General features: G+C 36.6%; 1 long non-coding RNA gene across 1 annotated transcript; it reads right to left on the minus strand.

The window, feature by feature from the left end:
- Positions 1–967: 967 nt before the first annotated feature.
- LOC149657090 (uncharacterized) lies at positions 968–1,938 on the minus strand. Its single transcript, XR_016369979.1, has 2 exons — positions 1,803–1,938; positions 968–1,628 (listed from the first exon to the last, which is right to left on the minus strand). It is a non-coding gene; the product is annotated as an uncharacterized LOC149657090 (long non-coding RNA).
- Between the last annotated feature and the right edge of the window lie 3,981 nt (positions 1,939–5,919).

Consider the following 5,919-nt stretch of genomic DNA (forward strand, 5'->3'; position numbering starts at 1 on the left):
ATTGGCGAGTTTGTCGCGTTAAAAATGAAATTCAACGCGACAAAAAACCCGAAATCAACGCGACAAAAATCCGAAATCATCGCGTCAAAATATTTTCAACGCGTCAAAATCATCTTGCATGTGACACGATTGGCGAGTTTGTCGCGTTAAAAATGAAAATCAACGCGACAAAATCATGTAGCATGTGAGACGATTGGCGAGTTAACGCGTTGAAATTCATGTCGTTCGGAGCTGAACACCGGTAATTCACCGATCCCTATTTTATAAGCAACCACGGGCTACGGTTCATAATTCAGAGCGTTTCCGAACACACTTCTTTTTAAATCCAAGAAAAAAAAAATCCCAGCAACCAACCGAAGATTGCACAGTGCATAATCATAGGTTCAGTTGTAACTTTATGGTTTTCTATTACTGAAGAAGAGCCCTTTAAAGTATGTAGGCATTGAAAACTACGCCTGGTGTTGCTTTTAGCCAACCAGGCATCGCAAATCGTTTGGAATAGCGATATTAACATGGCGGATTTCAGGAGGCGTATTGCCAAATAAATTCTATTATGAGACCTCAGAAACGTTAATTACTTTATTCAATCACTGAAAATGAGGTAAATTTGGTTGTATGAATCGCCGAATTAAAAATTATTATTTTAACAATTATAATTGAACGTTAACATTCGTGTGAGTTGAGCTCTATAATCTAAGCCTTGGTGACAACTGCACTATAGAAGCCCGTTCAATCGGCCAATAAATGAGACCTTTGGATTATCGGCGGGAAGTTCGAATGATGGCAAAAGTAACATTTAAGTTCTATGGGAGGAGGTAGCTTTTTGGCCATATCCTCTGTTCTATTGATCCAATTGACCTGAAATTTTAATAAGACGTGTGGCTCGATGTGTTTTATTAATTTAAAAAGGATTCAAGATTTCAGAGTAGTGGGCAGATTTTATTTTTTTAATAAATTATTAAACATATTGCTTAAGCATGACACTAAAAATCTTATAATTAAACAAAATTATAGTACCTAAAGCCTAAAACACGCCTATTTTGGAAAGGTTCAGAAGAGCCCTTGTGTTTCTACCAAGTAAAAATCAATTTTAGTTCTAAATTGTATTTATTGAAAAGATTACATATTTTAGAATAAACATGATTAGAAGCTAACTGAAAAACGTTGGGGAAAATTTCATAATACCTGTTGATGTTGGTAAAAAACAAGGATATATAGTTTTAAATTATACTCAGTTGTCAAGGAGGGCCAAGAAGAAAAAAGGTCCCTCACAGCTGTCCTCTGACATTCTAAAGCTTCTTGTGTGGTAGACTTTATATTTTAAATTTTAATGCATTAATTTTTATCAGGAATTTCAATTACATCATCACATCATAGCATCTTGAATAATAACCCAAACCAGGCCAAATATCACTTTTAGTCACTATTATACAATCATTATTGTAAGCTTGAAAATACATTGAAGTCCCTTTCGCCATTGCCGATTCAATCTATGGCGCCACATTCTTTGGGGCAACAGGATTTCATGGGCTCCATGTCTTAATTGGTGCCAAGATGTAAGGCCTTGTCTCGATTGAAATCTTAGAAAATTGGTTCCAAAGGTCTAGGTTTCTTAAATCTAATATTCTCTAAAAGTAGAAATGTTTTGGAAAAGTAGGATGAGATTGGGTATTTTTTATCTTAGAAACCGGTTGTAAGTATTGAATTTACGATTTTGACATAGGAAATTAATTTTTATTTAAAAACTATTCCCTCTATAAGCTTAGATCCTTTTCAATATAATAAAATAGATTGAAACACACCTCTCATTCAAATTTCAGGACATTTGGACCAGTAGATCCGAAGAAATATTCAGTCATCATTTTGACTTTTGGAAAATAGTTTTTATATCAAAAAAAAAATAAAATCTGCCCACTAATCTGAAATCTTGAATCCTTTTTAAATTAATAAAACACATCGAGCCACACGTCTTATTAAAATTTCAGGTCAATTGGATCAATAGGACAGAGGATATGGCCAAAAAGCTACCTCCTCCCATAGAACTTAAATGTTACTTTTGCCATCATTCGAACTTCCCGCCGATAATCCAAAGGTCTCATTTATTGGCCGATTGAACGGGCTTCTATAGTGCAGTTGTCACCAAGGCTTAGATTATAGAGCTCAACTCACACGAATGTTAACGTTCAATTATAATTGTTAAAATAATAATTTTTAATTCGGCGATTCTTACAACCAAATTTACCTCATTTTCAGTGATTAAATAAAGTAATTAACTTTTCTGAGGTCTCATAATAGAATTTATTTGGCAATACGCCTCCTGAAATCCGCCATGTTAATATCGCTATTCCAAACGATTTGCGATGCCTGGTTGGCTAAAAGCAACACCAGGCGTAGTTTTCAATGCCTACATACTTTAAAGGGCTCTTCTTCAGTAATAGAAAACCATAAAGTTACAACTGAACCTATGATTATGCACTGTGCAATCTTCGGTTGGTTGCTGGGATTTTTTTTTTCTTGGATTTAAAAAGAAGTGTGTTCGGAAACGCTCTGAATTATGAACCGTAGCCCGTGGTTGCTTATAAAATAGGGATCGGTGAATTACCGGTGTTCAGCTCCGAACGACATGAATTTCAACGCGTTAACTCGCCAATCGTCTCACATGCTACATGATTTTGTCGCGTTGATTTTCATTTTTAACGCGACAAACTCGCCAATCGTGTCACATGCAAGATGATTTTGACGCGTTGAAAATATTTTGACGCGATGATTTCGGATTTTTGTCGCGTTGATTTCGGGTTTTTTGTCGCGTTGAATTTCATTTTTAACGCGACAAACTCGCCAATCGTGTCACATGCAAGATGATTTTGACGCGTTGAAAATATTTTGTCGCGTTGATTTCGGGTTTTTTGTCGCGTTGAATTTCATTTTTAACGCGACAAACTCGCCAATCGTGTCACATGCAAGATGATTTTGACGCGTTAAAAATATTTTGACGCGATGATTTCGGATTTTTGTCGCGTTGATTTCGGGTTTTTTGTCGCGTTGAATTTCATTTTTAACGCGACAAACTCGCCAATCGTGTCACATGCAAGATGATTTTGACGCGTTGAAAATATTTTGACGCGATGATTTCGGATTTTTGTCGCGTTGAATTTCATTTTTAACGCGACAAACTCGCCAATCGTGTCACATGCAAGATGATTTTGACGCGTTGAAAATATATTGACGCGATGATTTCGGATTTTTGTCGCGTTGAATTTCATTTTTAACGCGACAAACTCGCCAATCGTGTCACATGCTACATGATTTTGACGCGTTGAAAATATTTTGACGCGATGATTTCGGATTTTTGTCGCGTTGAATTTCATTTTTAACGCGACAAACTCGCCAATCGTGTCACATGCAAGATGATTTTGACGCGTTGAAAATATTTTGACGCGTTGATTTCGGGTTTTTGTCGCGTTGATTTCGGGTTTTTTGTCGCGTTGAATTTCATTTTTAACGCGACAAACTCGCCAATCGTGTCACATGCTACATGATTTTGACGCGATGATATCGGTTTTTTGTCGCGTTGATTTCTGTTTTTTGTCGCGTTGAAACACAAGGGCTCTTCTGAACCTTTCCAAAATAGGCGTGTTTTAGGCTTTAGGGACTATAATTTTGTTTAATTATAAGATTTTTAGTGTCATGCTTAAGCAATATGTTTAATAATTTATTAAAAAAAAAATCTGCCTACTACTCTGAAATCTTGAATCCTTTTTAAATTAATAAAACACATCGAACCACACGTCTTATTAAAATTTCAGGTCAATTGGATCAATAGGACAGAGGATATGGCCAAAAAGCTACCTTCTCCCATAGAACTTAAATGTTACTTTTGCCATCATTCGAACTTCCCGCCGATAATCCAAAGGTCTCATTTATTGGCCGATTGAACGGGCTTCTATAGTGCAGTTGACGCCAAGGCTTAGATTATAGAGCTCAACTCACACGAATGTTAACGTTCAATTATAATTGTTAAAATAATAATTTTTAATTCGGCGATTCTTACAACCAAATTTACCTCATTTTCAGTGATTAAATAAAGTAATTAACTTTTCTGAGGTCTCATAATAGAATTTATTTGGCAATACGCCTCCTGAAATCCGCCATGTTAATATCGCTATTCCAAACGATTTGCGATGCCTGGTTGGCTAAAAGCAACACCAGGCGTAGTTTTCAATGCCTACATACTTTAAAGGGCTCTTCTTCAGTAATAGAAAACCATAAAGTTACAACTGAATCTATGATTATGCACTGTGCAATCTTCGGTTGGTTGCTGGGATTTTTTTTTCTTGGATTTAAAAAGAAGTGTGTTCGGAAACGCTCTGAATTATGAACCGTAGCCCGTGGTTGCTTATAAAATAGGGATCGGTGAATTACCGGTGTTCAGCTCCGAACGACATGAATTTCAACGCGTTAACTCGCCAATCGTCTCACATGCTACATGATTTTGTCGCGTTGATTTTCATTTTTAACGCGACAAACTCGCCAATCGTGTCACATGCAAGATGATTTTGACGCGTTGAAAATATTTTGACGCGATGATTTCGGATTTTTGTCGCGTTGATTTCGGGTTTTTTGTCGCGTTGAATTTCATTTTTAACGCGACAAACTCGCCAATCGTGTCACATGCAAGATGATTTTGACGCGTTGAAAATATTTGACGCGTTGATTTCGGGTTTTTTGTCGCGTTGAATTTCATTTTTAACGCGACAAACTCGCCAATCGTGTCACATGCTACATGATTTTGACGCGTTGAAAATATTTTGACGCGATGATTTCTGATTTTTGTCGCGTTGAATTTCATTTTTAACGCGACAAACTCGCCAATAGTGTCACATGCAAGATGATTTTGACGCGTTGAAAATATTTTGACGCGTTGATTTCGGGTTTTTTGTCGCGTTGATTTCGGGTTTTTTGTCGCGTTGATTTCGGGTTTTTTGTCGCGTTGAATTTCAATTTTAACGCGACAAACTCGCCAATCGTGTCACATGCAAGATGATTTTGACGCGTTGAAAATATTTTGACGCGATGATTTCGGATTTTTGTCGCGTTGAATTTCATTTTTAACGCGACAAACTCGCCAATCGTGTCACATGCTACATGATTTTGACGCGTTGAAAATATTTTGACGCGATGATTTCGGATTTTTGTCGCGTTGATTTCGGGTTTTTTGTCGCGTTGAATTTCATTTTTAACGCGACAAACTCGCCAATCGTGTCACATGCTACATGATTTTGACGCGTTAAAAATATTTTGACGCGATGATTTCGGATTTTTGTCGCGTTGAATTTCATTTTTAACGCGACAAACTCGCCAATCGTGTCACATGCTACATGATTTTGACGCGTTGAAAATATTTTGACGCGACGATAATTTACACCAATGATATACTAGATTTGATGTCGTGAAACTGGTAATGGACCAATTACGTTAGTGAAGATCATTAAACAACTCCCTTTGGGCAAATGTTTCTGGTTATTGGACAAAGGTTGAGCCAATAGAAAACCATCGAAAATGAACGACACGATTTTGTCGCGTTAAAATGAAAATCAACGCGACGAGACGATTTCATCGCGTTAAAATATTTTCAACGCGTTAAAATTATTTTGTCGCGTTAAAATTTAAAGTCACGCCTTTGCCACTCCCTCCTGATTTCCGTAATATGATTCGTTAAAATATTTTTATCAAAAATATCCGTGGATTTGGTTGGTTAAAAATTTTAACGCGACAAAAAATTTTTGTCGCGTTGATTTTAAATTTTAACGCGTTGATTTGTGTTGCATGTGACACGATTGGCGTTCCATAGATAAGTTGTAGGAGGTGCCGATACAGTTTTTACGGTAATGGGTTGTACTAGTTTCTTCATATTTAAAT

Source organism: Phalangium opilio, unplaced genomic scaffold (assembly GCF_054372755.1).
Source record: "Phalangium opilio isolate 3A_F unplaced genomic scaffold, DU_Popi_V2 ptg000077l_1, whole genome shotgun sequence".
In the NCBI taxonomy this organism is placed as follows: Eukaryota; Metazoa; Arthropoda; class Arachnida; order Opiliones; family Phalangiidae; genus Phalangium; species Phalangium opilio.